The sequence below is a fragment of the Dromiciops gliroides genome, chromosome 3, assembly GCF_019393635.1.
Source record: "Dromiciops gliroides isolate mDroGli1 chromosome 3, mDroGli1.pri, whole genome shotgun sequence".
Classification (NCBI taxonomy): domain Eukaryota; kingdom Metazoa; phylum Chordata; class Mammalia; order Microbiotheria; family Microbiotheriidae; genus Dromiciops; species Dromiciops gliroides.
Window position 1 is genome coordinate 610754289 of NC_057863.1, and position 18044 is coordinate 610772332.

The 18044-nt window shown below is 48.3% G+C and overlaps 1 protein-coding gene across 3 annotated transcripts in view; it reads right to left on the reverse strand.

Moving 5' to 3' along the window:
• Nucleotides 1-16315, reverse strand: part of EPHB2 (EPH receptor B2) — a 268821-nt gene extending 252506 nt beyond the window's left edge. For all 3 annotated transcript variants that reach the window (XM_043996951.1, XM_043996950.1, XM_043996949.1), the window contains exon 1: nucleotides 16291-16315. The gene's annotated coding sequence lies outside the window, so the exon portion shown is untranslated. The remainder of the gene's footprint in view (nucleotides 1-16290) is intronic.
• Between the last annotated feature and the right edge of the window lie 1729 nt (nucleotides 16316-18044).

The following is an 18044-nucleotide window of genomic DNA, read 5'->3' on the forward strand; positions in this document are numbered from 1 at the left end:
GGTGTGTGTGTGTGGAGGGGCGGGGAAGGCCCTTTGTCCGAGTTGGGACCTAAGGCTCAGAGAGGAGCAAAGCCTGAAACAGGAGCACCAAACATTTACTGAGGCTGAATCTGTGCCAAGGTCACTGTGTCATCAGCAGGTAAGGGGAAGGGGGGAGTGGGGTGGGAATGGAATCTCAAGAAGTATTATAGAAAGAGAACTGGATCAGGAGTCAAGAAACTTGGGGTCCCATCTGCTATTCAACCTCGGGCAAGTCAATTCTCCCATTTAATTTTTCTGGTCCTCAGTTTACTCATCCATAAAATGAGGGGTTTGGGCCAGAATAGAGTCAGTCGGTTCTCAAACTTTTGGTCTCAGGACCTCTTTTACACTCTTAGAAATTAAGAAAAACCCCTCCCCTGAAACAGCTTCTGTTTATGTGGGTTTAAATCTATCTATATTTACAGTGTTGGGAATTAAAATGTCTTAAGACACGGTGTCCCAAAAGTCTTTGTGCAGTTAAGCTACTAGCTTAAAGTAGATCAAAGGAGATAACACTTGTAAAGTGCTTAGCACACAGCAGGCACTTAAATGCTTATTCTCCTCTCTTCCCTCCTATGCAGGGGTCTTACTCTCCCTTGGATCAGTTACAGGGGTACTTGTCTTTGCTCATCTCCCTTCTTCCCCACCAGCCTAACAATTAGAGTAGAGGGTCCTTGAGACTACATTCTGTGTCACATACACCTCCACAGACACCCAATACAGTGGTTGCCAAATACAGCCTTACCCAATATGGCTCCTCCCCCATAGGGGGTGCCTACTAAATATGCGATAAATCGATTAATGGCTGATTCATCAGTTACAACATTATTAATGTGCTCATTACTTAGATTGTGCTTTTAGAGAATGCTTTGGGTTTCCAAAACTCGGAACCAGAAGATGAAATTAGGGCCTTCTCGGCCTTGAGCACGAGACGATGGCATAGGGTAATATTCCTATAACTGACATTTAAGGCCTTTTACAGGCTCACTCAAGGGCAGGTAGGTAGCACAATGGATGGAGAGCCAGGCCTCAGAAAGACCTGGGTTCAAATCTGACCTCAGACACTAGCTGTGTGATCCTAGGCAAGTCACTTAACCCTGTTTGAAGAAGGAAATGGCAAACCACTCTAGTATCTTTGCCAAGACAACTCCCAAATGGAGTCACAAGTCAGACATGACTGAAAAAAGACTGAAAAGCAAGAAGAAGCTCACTTCAAGTTAATTTTCCTGGTTCCAACCTTAGGTTGGTAACACCATTTCCTTTCATATGCTCTACATCTCCGCCAAGCTGGACTATTCTCCATCCACAGAGGTCATCTTACTCCCTCCCATCTCTGAGCCTTTGCTCAGGTCATTCTCCATGCTCGTACTGAAGTTCTTCCCCTATCTCAGACTGTTGAATGATCCCCTCTTCTCAATCCAGGATTCACTGGGATGCTATGAAAAGGATCTCTTTTTCTTTATGTTTTTGGTATCCTGTATCTGGACTCCTTTCCAATCCCTTAAATATTCTTTATATCACAATTCTCTTTTTTTACCCTTTTTTTTCCAGGCACTGAGGGTTAAGTGACTTGTCCAGGGTCACATGGCTAATAAGTATCAAGTGTCCGAGGCCTGGTTTTAACTCAGGTCCTCCTGAATCCAAGGTCAGTGCTCTTATCCACTATACCACCTAGCTGCCCCCAAGACTCATACAGAATTATTTTTTTTATTTATTTATTCATTAATTTATTTATTTACTTATTTATTTGTGTGTTTGTTTGTTTGTTTGTTTATTTATTTGCAGGGCAATGGGGGTTAAGTGACTTGCCCAGGGTCACATAGCTAGTAAGTGTCAAGTGTCTGAGGCCGGATTTGAACTCAGGTACTCCTGAATCCAGGGCTGGTGCTTTATCCACTGTGCCACCTAGCTGCCCCTATATCACAATTCTCTACACATTCCTTCTATACCCCCAGGTTTCTTCCCATTTTATTCTAAGTTCCCTGAAAGTACAGTCCACGTTGTATTGGTCTACAGAGAGGAATGCAACGCCTTGCATCGACTAGGCCCTTAATTTAGGTCTATTCATTCAGGAATCTGGGGGTGGTGGCAGCAAGGAAGTGAAGGGACAGGCCCTCTTTGGCACTTGGTCAGTTTCTCATCTGTCAAGTGAACAGTATGGAGTGAATGGTTTCTTAGGTCCCTTTCCAAGTATTTACATTCTATGCTCTAAAGAACCCCCCAGTAATCTTTACATTCTATGTTCCAGATAACCTGTCCAGGTCTTTACATTCTAGGCTCTGAGGACCCTCCCTGCTTTCCCTTCTATTTTCTAAGGCCCCCCTCCAAATCTTTACACTCTATGAGTCTGTGGAATTCTTTCTTCTGGATCATATTAACTGGTTTAGGGGCAAAAGGCCTAGGGTTACACCACCTGACAGGGCACAATACTGTACCTTTCTCCCCATTCCCACCCCTCTTCTTCTATCATTTCTTCTCCATCTCTGTTCCCTCCACATTTTCCTGCTTCTCATCCTCCTAATTTCTGCCCCCTACTCCCACATCTGCCTTTCCTTACATGAACAATCTGAACGTTCTTTCTCCCGGCTAACCCTACCCTATCCCATCATCCTACATATGGCTGCTACGTAATGGTTCTCCTCTCCAGAGGGCCAACTTCTAAATGTGTGCCTCCTTGGGGGGGATCCAGACCGTGCAGATGGTGTAACTCCATCACCACCAATGGGAAAACAACATGCTTGTTCCAAGGCGGGCATGGAGTACCATTTTTGTATTGGAGGTCTGCACCACAGAAGCTCAGAGTCTCTTGGCATTTTAGGATTCCAAAGCACTTTGCATCCATGCCCTCACTCAATTCCTCACCACCACCCTGTGAGAAGGGGTGAAGATATCACCCTTTCCATTTAACAAATGAGGACAGGGAGACTTAGAGTGAGAAAAGCTCCCTGGGGTAAGTGCTGAGGTGGGACCTGAACACTGCTACTGTGCTGATCACATCAGAACGTTCCTACAACTTGTCTTTATCAGAACCAGAGTGTTCAAGTGTTGGAAGGGGGACTTCCATCAGCACAGTGTCTCCCTCTAAGAAAGGAGCCATCAGTGGACCCGAGCTGTAAAAAGGTTGGTCCTGGAAGCTTAGACACTTCTTCCTGCTTAGTCACTGGCGGGTTATGCGATTACAGGCAAGTTACCGGTGACTCAGTGCCATCCCAGCAGGCAGATAACCATCTACCTCCCCGGAAAGCAAGGAGGAAGAGCCAAAAGCTTTAAAAGGCCTTCAAAGTGCTTTCAAGGTAAGAGTTATCATACCAAGACTGATAGGAATCGGGAAGCTTCCTGGCTGGTGGCCTAGCAGCTGTCCTCAGCCCCGCCTCTTCTAGAATATATAAACATTTCTCTCACCCAGGTTTCCCCTCCTTAGCCACCTCATATCAGGCAAGGACTGTCGGAGCCAAGAGAGAGACGTGAGAATGTAGGATTCCAGAGGCAGACGAGGCCTTAGAACACAAAACGTCAGAGCTGGGAGGGCCCTTAGAACACAGAGTGTCAGAGCTGGGAGGACTCTTAGAACACAGGATGTCAGAGCTGGGAGGGGCCACAATTTGTACCCTTTGCTCTTCCCAGTAGGCCTTGCTGAGGTTATCAGAGATTCGCTGTTTTCCTTCCAATGACTTCAGGAGTTCCTTCATTGCCTGGACATCCTTCCTCTGCATTACCCAGTTCACTCCTCCCCCAAGTGATTGGTAAGCAGAAGGTAGAATAGCCTAATAATAGGCTAATAAAGGAAATTCAGGATATTGCAGAGACATCCTACCCCTGGATGGTTAATGTTGGGAAAGAAAGCCCAGGCTGTCCTACCAGTCCTGCTCCCAGATACCTGTCTAGGACACTGGCCTTGAACTACCCTCACATGCATGCACAGAGAAGAGGGAGGAGGGGAGGGGTATCTTGGAGGTAGCTCAGACCTAGTCTGAATGGAGGCTGTATCCTGAAGACTGGTTCATATGGTCCTATGCCTATAGGCCACTCCCCTGCTCTACCTAGATCTACCCCTACTACTGGCCAGCTTTGATCTGTACTCAATCGCTTTACTAGCTGTGTGACCCTGGGCAAGTCCCTTAATCCTGTTTGCCTCAGTTTCCTCATCTGTAAAATAAGCTGGAGAAGGAAATGGCAAACTGCTCTAGTATCTCTGCAAAACAAAACAAAACAACAACAAACCCGAATGGGGTCACAAAGAGTCAAACGTGACTGAAAAGTGCACAATAAATGAACAAATGTGGACCTCTTTGGAAGTTGAATGAATCTTATGAAAAATGATATTTTGAAATGAACAAAAAAAATACATAGGATTACAAAGGAAACCCATGATCCTGAAATGCAATTATCGAAATACATTTTCGAAACAAGTTCTTGGATGCCAGGTTAAGCACTCTTTTTCTAAAGACTTTTAGGGGGCGCTCAGTTACTATTCGGCCTTTCCTTTACCAGGAGTTCCCTACCCTAATGAAAGCATGGGCTTAATCCAAATTCACTGTGGGATACAGTTGAAGTCAATCCCCCTCTTGGAAAGAGCCCTCAGATTTCTCATCTGTAAAATGGGGCCTTGAATGACCTGCCCCCCAGGGTGGTCGTGGGGAAAGCACTACACAGATCATCAATCACTACAGGCACAAGGGATATTGATTATAACATGATGATAAGATATGACGAAGGGCATCCTCATCGACTGGCACTGACGCTGGCTACGATTCATGGCTGTGACACCCATTAAGGAGCCTTGAATACGGTGGGTATTCCGTCATGGATTGCCGAATGGATGGTCTCCCAAGCTAAACCCAGCTCCCATCCTCTATCTAAGCACCTAATCCTCAGAAGTCATTAGCCTCCTTGTTGGATGCTGGGCCAGAGCCAAGCCTGCTAGTTAGCAAAAGTGAGCTCGGGGCCTGCCTTGCTGCCCAACCTGGCCATAGTGAACTCAGGCCAAGGATGATCTAAGAAATAAAGGCCAAGAGGACCTTCTAGAGACATGAGCTCAGCCAGGATGTACCAGGAATCCATCTAGGCTGGGAGGGCACATACCCTGGGGTAAGAGAAGCAGGAACAGGGAGCAGAATCACTCTTACAAATTGTAGAAGGCAATCACAGGGAATGAGAGCTCACATTTACAAAGTTCTGTAAGGTATCATTGAGGTAGGGGTGGTACCAGTAAGAGAGTTGACCTCAGAACTGGGGCTCAAGACCTGGATTCAAGTATCACCTTTGACACTCATACTTGACTGTGTGATCCAAGGCAAATCACAAATTCTTGGCACTCTAGGCAGTTTTTAAAGACTGGGGTTCTTAACTTGGGGTGTCCATGGGAAGATTTTAAGGGATCTTTGAATTTGTATGGAAAAAAATCTTTATTTTCACTAACTTTTAACTAAAATTTAGTTTTTCCTTCCATTATGGATTTTTTTTTTGGCAAGGCAATCAGGGTTAAGTGACTTGCTCAGGGTTACACAGCTGGTGTCAACTGTCTGTGGTCGGATTTGAATTCAGTCCTCCCAACTCCAGGGCAGTTGCTCTATCTGCTTTACCCACTTAGCTTGACCCAATATTTTGTTTAAAAACTAGTTCTGAGAAGGGTCTATAGGTCTCTATGAGATGGCCAAAGGGGTCCATCACACACACACACACACACACACACACACACACACACCACACACACTTTTCGGAATCCTGATCTAAGAGCTAACAGTTTAAGAGGGAAGGTGTCAGCTGCATGATGAGAGATTCCTCATCTGGGGATGCACTGTATCAGTGCAATAATGGGTCCTGCCTCGTTTCTTGTTAAGAATATTCTTAAGCATTTCTCAGTAACTCTATGAGAGAGGAGCATAGTCCATTATCTCCAGGTTAGAGATAAGGAAACTGAGATCCAGAAAGATGAAGCTTCCTTTTCTACAGTCACTTAGCTGGAAATGATGGTGTGTGACTCAATTTCCAGTCTTCCAAGTCTGAATCCAAGGCACACACTTTTCTTGTTCAGTTGTTTCAGTCATGTCTGACCACTTCCTTCTCCAGGTCATTTTACAGATAAGGAAACTGAGGCAAACAGGGTTGAGTGACTTGCCTAAGGTCACACAGCTAGGAAGTGTCTGAGGCCAGATTTTAGCTCAGAGTCTTGACCCTGACTCCAAGCCCTGCCCTCTATCCACTGTGCCACCTAGCTGCCTGTGCTCACTTTTCTTAAGTCACACCAATAGGGAAAAGTGACAAAGGAGGTGGATTTCACCTCAATAAAAAAGGCAAACTTTCTGTCAATGAGAACCATCCAAAGGTGGAATAAGCTGTCTCAGGAGGTAGTGAGCTCCCTGCCACTGAAGGTCTTCAGTGGATTATACCAATCATAACTTTAGGTACTTTAAGGGAGTCTTGAGGGTCTGCATTCTCTTACAGATGAGAAAAACGGAGTCCCAGAGAGTCTAAAGTGGCCGGTCTGACATTAGCACAATTCAAGTAAGTGGAAGATGGAGGATTTGAATTCATATCCCTTGCTTTGAAATCCACCACTTTTTGGGTAAATGCCCACTGGGGGCCTTTCCTGACTTGGAGATTTTCCAATTCTAGGATTATTGAAGACCTCTACCTCACACTGTGGGCTGACAGAAGAGGGTGACCTGTACCTAGTAGCGTCAATCACAGACTATTAGTGTCTCGGATGGACTTTCCAAGATAGAAGACAGAATTTAGAACTAGAGAGCACCTTAGAGAACGTTAACTGGGAGAGCAGACTTCCTTATTTCACAAAGAGGAGAAGCTGAGGCTACGAAAAGGGGAAAGCCAGGCCTAATGAGCACATGGCTGGTAGGTGTGAGAGCTAAGACTCAAACATGATTTTGTTGACTTCATGTCAATAATCTAAATCAATCGATCAATCAATTACACAGTCAGTGTCAAGTCCGCAGCTCCGCATGAACGTATATATATGTATATGTATAGTTGTCCCTTCCGAATCACGACTTGCCCCATCAAGGTTGCCATAAGAAATTAAATGGGAATTTGGGGGGAGTTTTATGGAAGCCACAGATGACATGTAAGGGCCAACAGACAACATGAAAAAGACAGAAAAGGTTTAGAAACTCAGAAATGTGCAAAATATATGCATAGCATTATATAACATCAACATATTTTCTCTTTCAATGCTATAATAATTCTGACTTCTTCTCTGGTACTAAGGGAAGGCCAAAAAATTTGATGCAGATTTTTCAGATTGCAGGAGCACCACGCCCCTAATCCCCAGGGTGTAGAAGGGATAACTGTACGTATATGTATACTGAATGTGCAGTACATGCATGTGCATACATAAGGGTACACACGCACACAGACATGCATGTGTGCATATAATACATGTATATGCACATGCGCATATGCATACAGTCCTGTGCACACCCCAGTCACAGTAGACCAGGCTGATCTCTGCTCTATGGATTCTGACCCCATGATTAGTCATTCCATCCACCTGTCCCAGAAACTGCTCCTGGGCTCCTTTTCTACACAAATGAGGCCTTGTAATCAGAGTCTTTGGCCTGCTTTGGCTAATCTGGGGCTGGCCCCAAATTAAATAGCAGGTAGGGAGGAGAAGAATTGGAAACAAGGAGGAAAAGTTGCCCCAACACCACTTCCTGGTGGTTGAATGCTTCCCTAGATGATGGGAGATAAAACTAGGAAAGATTCCCAAGGCACGCTAGGGGAGCTGCCTTGGCAACTGTCAACATCAGTAGAAAGAACAACAGATTTAAAGTTAAAAGCCCTGGGTTCAAGTTCAAATATCAGCTCTTACAAAGACCATAGAAGAGTACTTTCCCTTCTCTGAACCTCAATTTTCCCCTCTGGAAAATGGGGATGATAATATTTGTACCAGGAGGAGTCAATTGGGAGATAGGATGGGAGATAAAAGATCATGGGATAGAGAAGGCATTCCTGGAGTCATCAGAAGGAAGCCAGGTTACTATGGGAGGGTACTTTGTAAGCTTTAAAACATTATAGAGGGGCAGCTAGGTGGTGCAGTGGATAAAAACACTGGCCTTGGATTCAGAAGGACCTGAGTTCAAATATGACCTCAGACACTTGACTGTGATGACCCTGGGCAAGTCCACTTACACCCAACTGCCTCACCCCAAAAATTTTTTAAAGAATTGGTTTTTTTTTCTAAATTATAGAAATGTCAATCGTTGTTATTATGTATCTTTATAAGGGGGGGGGTGTGAAGAGAAAGGAGTGTGAGGAATCAGAGACTGTTCAAAGAAAGGCAAACAATTATTCTCAGTTTATTCATTAGTATTAAGCCAGGCATTGTGCTAAAGCAGGGGATACAAGATAGGCAAAAAGACAGTGCCTGACCTCAAGGAGCTTACAGTCCATATGGAGAGACAACATGCAAACAACGAGGTACAAAGAAGGGGGAGTCAGAGATATCAACAGAACTGGGGGTTATGTAAGATTACTGGACCTGAGGTGAAGAGACCAGAGTTCAAGTGTCACCTCAGCCATTGGCTTCCCATGTAATCTTAGGCTGGCAAAATGAAGACAGAACAGGAGTGATCGAGGGTGTACCTCCAGCCCTATGCCCATGCCCATGCTCAGTGGAATGGGGCACTACCCCTGGAGCTGGGCGTGTACTCTGCTCCCTTATGGTGGGATACATGCTCAAGTCTCTGGCTAAAAAATGGGCCAATCAGCCACTTTTCAGAGGGAGAATGTGGTTCCATGGGAAGGTAATGGGGTGAGGGGTCCCCTGATCATACCAGGGATATGGGTAATGCAACGTATATTCTCCCTTCACACTCATGCCTGTTCACGAAGACTGAATGAAGATATACATGGAAAGTCTTTTGCACATTATCAATTGCTGTACAGATCAGGGCGGTTAGCAGCCCCCTGCTCCAGCTCCATTGTTCCAAATGCCAACCTTGACTGCCTTAGCACCTTTCCTCATGCTATTCACCTTCACTTGGAATCCCCTACTGCCCATTTCACTAACTGAAATTTGACTTATTCCAGGCCATCCAGCTCATGTGACAGACACTGCCTCCTCCAGGAAGTCTCCCTGGATTCTACCCCTCCCCCGTATTCCCATTAGAAGGGAGCTTGTCCTCCCCCAAAATAGCATCTAACATCGGGACGCTTGCCATGACACTCTGCACATACTCCCCATACCTATAGCTTACCTGTGTATGCCTGTTACCACATATGCCCCCCTCTCCCTAAGCAGACCATGATATCCTTGAGGGTGGGGCACCTTGTCTAATTCTTTGGCAGAGGGGAAGGAGTATGGACTTGAATCCAGAACACCCAGGCCCCAGTCCTACCCCTGATGCTTACTAGCTGTGGGATTCTAGAAAACAAAGGCAAAGAAGAAAAACCGCAGACCTGAGCTCAGCAGATATGGCCTTGAATGTCACCTCCAATACCAATACTCATTAGCTGTGTGACCATTTAAGAAGTCAGAACATCTCTGAGCTCCGCTTTTTTTCTTGCAGAACAGGGCGATAACTACATCTGTAGCACCTACCTGACGAGGCTGTTGTGAGGCTTAAATGAGAGCCCTGTATGACTGCAGATGTAGGGAGACCCCAGAGGCCATTTAGTTGTCATTTTACAGATGAAGAAACTGAGGCTCAGGGAGACCATTAATAATGGGTAGCATTTGTATATCACTTGGAAGTTTGCAAGGCGCTTCACAAATATTATCTCATTTGACTCTCACAATAACCCTGGAAGGTAGGTGGTATTATTGTCCCCATTTTACAAATATAGAAACTGAAGAAGACAGAAGATAAGTGACTTGCCCAGGGTCACACAGTTAGTAAATATCTAAGGCAGGATTTGAACTCACTTCAGGGGGGAGTTCCTGACTCTAAGCCCAATGCTCTATCCATTGTGCAACCTAGGGTAAGTAACTGGCCCAAGGTTACACAGGTTGTAAATGGCAGAGCTTGAACCTTAGGAACTTTAAAGTGTGATATAAACTTTAACTAGCTTCCTAACCCACAGCAAGGGGCAGCTAAGTGGCACAATGGATAGAGTGCCAGGCCTGGAGTCAGGAAGACCTGAGTTCAAATCCATTCTCAGACTGTGTGACCCTAGGCATGTCACTTAATCCTGTTTGCTTCAGTTTCCTAGTCTGTAAAATAAGCTGGAGAAGGAAATGGCAAACCACTCCAGTATCTCTACCCAAAAGAATCCCCAAATGGGGTCACAGAGTCAGACATGAATGAAGCTAAACAACAACAAAAACACATCGTAAGAACTTAACAATGCTTTGTTGAATTGAACTGTTTCCACATCTATAAAACTGGGACAGTTCAATTCAACTTACAGTTAAACCACAAGAATTTAGTAGCAGCCTATAGGTGCTGGGGGCTCTGAGCTGGTACTTGGAAGGAAAAAAAATACAGAATGAAACAATCCCACCCTCTGAGAGCATATATTCTGGAAGTTGGGTGCTAGAGGCCCAGAGCTATTTCATAATAACTGGACTACCTGCCTTACTATGTAGTGGAAAGGAAAGTGTCTAGTAAGTACAGTGCTATTCGAGTGTGAGCCAGCATTATTGTTTGTGTCTTCCAAAGTGTTAAGTGAGATTGAAAACCAGGTCTTCTTGATTCCAAATCCAGCATTCTATTTTCCTAATCTCTGATCTGCTTACTACCCAACCTCTCTGAACCTTAGACAGCTCTCTGGGATTATCTACTAAGTGATCCAGGGGATTCCAAGAGTCATAGTGCAGTTTTAAGCTTTGGGGCTTTGGGGACACTGTTTATAATGCCATGAATAGGGCTATGTATCTCATCCAATAAACACTTGTTGAAAGAACAAATAAAACTTCCTCCAAGATCTCTGTCTCTCTCTTCTCTCTGTGTCTGTGACTCTCTTCTCTGTCTCTGTGTCTGTCTGTCTGTCTCTCTCTCTCTCTCTCTCTCTCTCTCTCTCTCTCTCTCTCACACACACACACACACACACACACATCTAGAACAGCACATAGTTTGTCAGTTCTCAACCTGGAAAGACCCCCTGATGAATTCATGCCTTCTGAAGGGGCTTTGCCCTGTTGGGACTCCCTAAAGTGTTTCTAGGCTTTCCTTCCAAGTAAGACCTCCATTGATGAGACTTGTCCTTATCCTCCAAGCTTCAAGACCCTGCCCAATTCACACCAAGCTCAGGCATAGCAATGGGATAAAAGAGCTGAGCCTAGAGTCGGTCGACCTGAGTTCAATCTAGCTTCAGACACTGTGTGACCCTGGCAAGTCACTTCACCTGCTTGCCTCAGTTTCCTCATCTGTAAAATGGGCTGGAGAAGAAATGGCAACCACTCCAGGATCTTTTGCCAAGAGAAAATCCCAAAATTCGGTCACAAAGAGTCAGACATTTACAAAAATGACTAACAACAAACACCACCGCACTCACTAGCCCATCATCATTACCAAACCGGAGGCCAGGTGTTCTAAGAAACTGGCCTGATCTCATCCAAGGTAGGTACAGCATAATGTAAAAACATCATTGTATGAGGCAAGTGACCTGAGTTTGAGTCTTAGCTCTGGTACTAACCGACTGTAGAACCTCAGGGAAATCCCTTCTCTCAGCCAGTTTCCTCGTGGAAAATGGGGAGGGGGCAGGGCAGGATTGTGTCTAAGGTATCCTCTAACATTCTATATTCTAAGGTTCTTTCTAGCTCTGGCATGTTCTAGGGGCTCTTCCAGGCCTGACTTTTTGTGTTTGAAGGTCCTTCCCACCTTTAACATCCTATGTTCTAAAGTTCCTTTCAGCTCTGACATTCTGTTTTAAGGACCTCTCCAAGCTCTGACATCCTGTGTTCTAAGGGCCTTCCCAGCTCTGCATCCTGTGTTCTATGGCCCTCCCAGCTCTGACAATCTGGTTCTCAAAGCTGTCCTGCTCAGACAGTCTGCATTTTAACATTCTACATGTAGGGTCCCTTCATGACTCTGCAAGCAGAACGGTGCTAAAATATGGTCAATTGGGTAAAATAAACAAACACCTACTATGTGAGAAGCACTGTGCCCAGGGCTAGGGAAACAGTGAGAGATCCAGACCTGGCTTTAAAGCACTTTATAACCTCAGCAGAGGATGGGGATGGGTTGTCTGGGAGGAGGGAAGGATGGACAAGAACACAAAATAGCTGATACCAGGGAGAGTGAGAATAAGGACAAAGCGGGGGAAGGGTTTCTCTGGCCAGTTCTGTCTAAGTGCAGAAGGAGGCCCAAGTGTCCCCAGTTTCCACTTAGGCTCCATCCTGAAAGCTGTGGCTCAGTGCCTCTTTAAGTGTACAGGGCCGCATTTCAGATAAGTTCCAACCCTCCCTAGGATGACACAGGTCTCCAACTCAAAAATAAACAGTTCACCAAAGCAAGGAGGGGAGGAAGGAAGTCTTCTTCCAAGGGTGTTCTGGTAAATAACTGGATCTCAAAAACAAAACAAAACAAAAAACCCTGTAACCAAACACTTAATTTTCTGGCACTGGGTAGAAAGTGGCACCTTAGTCAGACCTAAAATGAAGATTTGTGGAAGAAGGACCTTCCTGACAAAGGTGCGGAAGTGGGAAGTAGAATGCAAGTAGGAGGGCAGTTGACTGGAATATAAAGTATTGAAGGAACAGGAGTCTGCTGGTAAATGTTTTAACAACCCAACTCTTGGGGGGAGGGGGATTTGCCCAATCATACTTTTTAAGTTTAATTTTTATTGTAGCATTTTTCTCCACCTTCCTTAAGCCTAGACAATCAACCAAGCAATCCTGATTTGTAACATTCACCATTTCTAAAACATAAATGCTCACATTGAAATTCAACCATAGAGAACGGCTAGGTGGTGCAGTGGATAAAAGCACCAGCCCTGGATTCAGGAGGACCTGAGTTCAAATCTGACCTCAGAGGCTTTACACTTACTAGCTGTATGACCCTGGGCAAGTCACTTAACTCTCATTGCCACGCCCCCCCTTCCCCCCAATCAACCACTGGCTTTGCTGGTGGGACTAGGTCTAGTACACATCTGCCTTCCTCCCATAAATTACAACTACATTGATGACAAGACAGGTATTTTCCCATTTTGCAGAAGATGAAACTGAGGCCCATACAGGAAAGCTCTGGCTGAGATTCTACAGAAAAATCATGGAGAAAGGTGAGACTAGGAACCAGGTCTCCTTCTCCCAGGCTGGTCTTTCTACTACACTGTGTTGCCTTTTCTCCCTCTCCTCATTTCTGAGCTTTATTTTTCACTAAAGGACTCAACTCTTAGATGTTTGTAGAGAAAGAAATGGGAAGCGCCTGAGACCAGATGGCAAGAGAGATGTCCCCTGCAGTTCTATGGTGTCATCTGCTCCCCTCTCCAGACAGGAGCTGCTTGGGAGTGTAATAAAAAGCACTGTGGGTTTGATGAACCTGGGTTCAAATCCTCCACAGGACAAGGTATGGGACACCATACAAATTCTATAGAAGAGGGAATTGTTATTATACCAAATCAGCAGTGGAGAAAAAGCAATCGAGGGAGCGAGTCTAGGTGCACAGTGGATAAAGCACCGGCCCTGGATTCAGGAGGACTGAGTTCAATCCAGCCTCAGACACTTGATACTTACTAGCTGTGTAACCCTGGGCAAGTCACTTAATCCTCACTGCCCACAAAAAAAAAAAAGAAGAAAAGAAAAAGAAAGAAAAGGGAAAAAAGAAAAACAATTGTAGGGAACCTGGTTTGAACCCCACCTTTGACACTAACTATAAGTGTAACCTGCCACAAGTCACTTTGCTTCTTTTGGCCTCAGTTTCCTTAATCTGTAATGGAGATTAGATGAAATGCCTTAGGGTCCCTTCCTCAACTCCAAATCTAGAAGCCTTGATGCTTCAGTCCTGTGACTTATGATCCAAGTGCTTTGCATAGTGTCTGGTATATAAAAGTGCCTAATAAAAGCTTATTCCTCCCCCCTACTTTGTATATCTTCAGACAAGGTAAGTCACTTCCCAGCATCTTACAACATGTATGTATTTTAGGGAGATGGAGCTGGGTGAACTTTTGAGGTACCTTCTAGCTTTCATTCTATCATCCAGTGGGCACTGTGCCCACCCCCTCTGGTGTGGGGCCTGGCCCACCCAGGCGAGAGCCTGCCATCTTAGGCATCTCTGCTACCCTCATGAGCTGCTGCTGCTGCTGCCACAGACGGACAGATGGACAGACAACCGTGACCATCTACCCTGCCCATAATTAAAAACATACCCCGACCGCTATCATAGTACTAAGTGGCCAATTTTCCTCCCCCCCCAGCTCTGCTTACTCTAACACAAACAGCAATATTTATGCCAAGCTTCCATAATACCATAAACAGCATAACCTATAGCAGGCCAATCCATGAGTCACTTCCCCAAAGCTCGAGTTAATAAGTGGTACCTCATCCCCATTCCAGAGAAACCCAGGGGCCTGGCCTTGGTCTAAACCTCCACACCCAGATCCCATGGTCTCCTAATACCCCAGAAGACCAGTGGTGGGAAACTGCCAAGCAGCCGGCCTGCTCCCAGCAGACAGGATGGGCTCCCTTCGTTCCGGGTCCCAGGTCCCGGGTCCCGACTGTGGATTCCACTGGCTGCCATCCAGGGAAAGTTTCCCAAATTCTCTACCAGCCCCTAAGCTCTCATTAAGTAGGGAGAAATTGAAGTCATGGCAGAAGAGCCCAATCTTTCTCTTACTGGGGGCAGCAACTCCGTTTTCTGGTTGAAACAGCATTTGTTGGTAGAAAAAGGAGGAGGGGGGTCAGCCATGCCATAACCCTTGTGAGGCACAACTGAGACGGGGAGGATCCTGGCCACAGGAGATGAATAAGACCCAGTAGAGGCCCCAGCCCTGGGTATCCATTATGCCCCTTGGAGCTTGACAGACCTCCCTCTCCCACTAACTTTCTATTTGGGATTAACACCTGGTATCCAGGGGCCAATTCCGGTGGTTGATCACCACATCTTTCAGGTCACCAGCGTTGACCTGGCAGGGATGCTCTAAGGGAGAACCCAAGAAGAGCTCCTCTCTGCCTTGAGAAGGGAGGGGAGGCAGGCACTGCCCAGCTGGGCATGATGGCAGCTGGTGAGAGTTTCATGGGCCTCCATCATGATGGGGAGTTTTTCAGTCAGTTGGACCATGGGGAGATAGGAGGGAGGGTCTGGATGCTAACATCCAGAGAGACTTCCATGCGGGAGGGTCTCATGAACCCATCTTTCCAAAGCGGGTTCCAAAGCAGGACCCAGGGAGGGGTCCTATTGTAAAAGCTGAGCCCCTGGCAATCATCACACTCACAGGAGGAGGTCGAACTCATGAGGTGCCTACCAGCTCTGAATAGTCTATGTCTGAGATCCCTCTAAGCGCTAACAAACATTCTGTGTTCTAAGGTCCCTCCCAGCTCGCACATTCTAAGGCCCCTTCCAGCCCGCCTAGCCTCTGATTCTGATCCGGACTGGTCCTGGAGGCTCCAGTTACACATACGAAACAGCTTCGGGCACCTTAAAGGTTCTTCCTTATTTGCTCAGGGGTATCGTTCCTGGTACCTGGGGCCTCTGGGCTTATTCTCAGGGATATTCTCCCACTAAGCACTTTCTCAGCCATCAAACTTTCCTTCTCCAACCATGCTCCTTCGGGAGCCTCGATTTGCTCTGGGCATCTCCTCCTTGTCCTCGTCCTCCCCCCACCCCCGGCTTGCCCATGGAGGGAGCCGGGCGCAGGCGGCTCTTCCCTAGAGTGCCGGGAAACGTTATCCCTCCTCTCCCCCCCTCCCCCCCAGCCCCGGCCCTCGCTCTAGCCAAGCGCTCCGCGGAGCTGGCCAAGCTACAAAGCTTTGGCCAGATGGTCCCTTCTCCTCCCTTCTGGTACAGTCAATCAGAGCCTCCAGTGTCCTCCTGCTCCCCCCCCCCAACCCCCGCCTCCTTACACACACACACCCACCACACACACAACACACCACACCACACACACCACACACACACACACACAGAGCCATCCTCTCCTTTCCTCTCCACCGCCTTCGGGAGAGAAGGCTCAACTCCAGACACACCTCCCCAATGCATTGCCACCTGCCCCGGCCCGGAGGAGACAGTTTGCCCCTAAGCAAACTTTGCAGGAAGACGGATGGGGCGAGGGTGAGGCCATGGGGTGGGGGGCGCAGGCTTGGCCCCTCGCCCCCGGCCCCCCGGCCGCCCTCCCCTCCCCCTCGCCTCTCTCCCCCCTCCCCATCGCACTTACCTTCCACAGCAGAGACCAGGGGCAGCAGCAGCGGCGGCAGCAGCCAGCAGCAGCAGCGGCGTCGGCGGCAGACGGCAGCGGGGGCATCAGCGGCGTGCACCGACCCCACAGCCGATCCATTGTGTGGCTCGGCGCTGGCCCGGGGCTCGTGTAAGGTGGAGCGGACCGGCGAGCCATGGGGCCGGGCGGGCGAAGGGGAGGGCGGCTGGCTGGGGGGGCCGGGGGGCGCGGAGAGGCAGACGCAGGACCGCGCTTCCAGCAGAATGAGCCATCCAGAATGGGGAGAAAAGAGCCCGAGCTGAGCCAACGCTGGGAACGATCCACCTGCACGGCCGCGCGGGGGGGGCGGGGGGAGAGGGGGGCGAGGAGGGGGGCTCCGCCGAGCCCAGCCAGGCGCGCTGGGGACCCCGAGAGGGGGGCGAGCCGCTCCAGTGGGCCGACGGCGGGGCGGCGTCGGGGCAGCCTATGAGGAGGCCGGGCGCCGAGGCGAGCCGGCGTGCGGGCGACGGCAAGGGAGGCAGGGCGCTCCCCCCGCGGAGCAGTGGTCTCTCCCAGAGCTGTCCATCATCCAGATAAAGCAGTGATTTCAGCCCGAGCGTTTCTCAGTTTGTAGTGAATGCTGCAAAGCCGAGGAGCGTCTGGCGCTGCTGACAGGGGCAGGGAGAGGGGACCAGGGGGAGGGGAGGGGGAGAGGACGGGGTTGGGGCGGGGGGGGGGGGCGCTGGGATGGAGGAAGGGGCTGCTGAGGCTGCTATTGCTGCTGAAGCTGGGGAGGACGCGCCCTACCTGTGCCAGGGCTCTGGGGGCTGGGGGCTGGGGGGGGGGGCGGCCGACCAGCCCCCCGCCCGCCCCCGGTGCCTGCAACCCCAGGAGGGGCCAAACCGCAGTGAAAGGAAAAAAAAAAGGCTGCGAGTAGACAAAACCCGCAGCTCTCACCCGCCCGCCAGGGCTGGGCTCCCGAGGCGCTGAGCCCCGCTGGGGGCGAGGGAGGGAGGGAGAGAAAGAGCAGCGTGCGTCCCCCCACCCTACCCTGGAGGGAGGGACTGGGAGAATGGGGACCCCCCCACTCCACTCTGCACAGGGGTGGGACCAGCCCTGGGAGGCAGCAGGCTCGGGGCCTGATACCACGCCCCCGTTGTTCACGAGAGCCGGCGCCCTTCTCTGCCGGCTCGTTCCCCAACACGTTCTTCGCGGGTACCCCGATGCAGGTGTGCCTCGCATTACACAACGAACCTCCTTCCTTGGACACCCCCCCCCCCCCCAGCAAAGTTGCTAGTACAGTGAGTTTTTGTCCAGCTAGCTGGGCGCCGCAGGGCAGACGAGGTGTGTGTGTGTGTGGGGGGGGGTGATCTCCCTTTGTATCAGGCCTGGATTCCTAGGCTAAATTGTGATTTTTGTGTATTGGGGGGGTTTCTTCTGGCCGGGCACGCCCTTCCCAATCAACGATCCTCTGCCTCTGACTGATTTCATCATTCCTGCAAACAGCATAATTCAGTACAATCTTAAAAACATTTATAAAGTGCCTACTATATTCTAGGAACTACGAGGTGCTGGAAACCTAAAAACATTCTTTGCCCTCAGGACGCTTACATACTACAGAGGGTACTGGAAAGTCTATATGGGAGAATCTTAGTTGTACCAAGTCCTGGGCTTCCTCTTCGGGGGATACTGAGCGCTCCCTCAGGAGCTCCACTGTCTAGCTAAGACTTCAACAAATTGTATTAAACTCTGGTATTTTGCTCAGCTAGATTTGA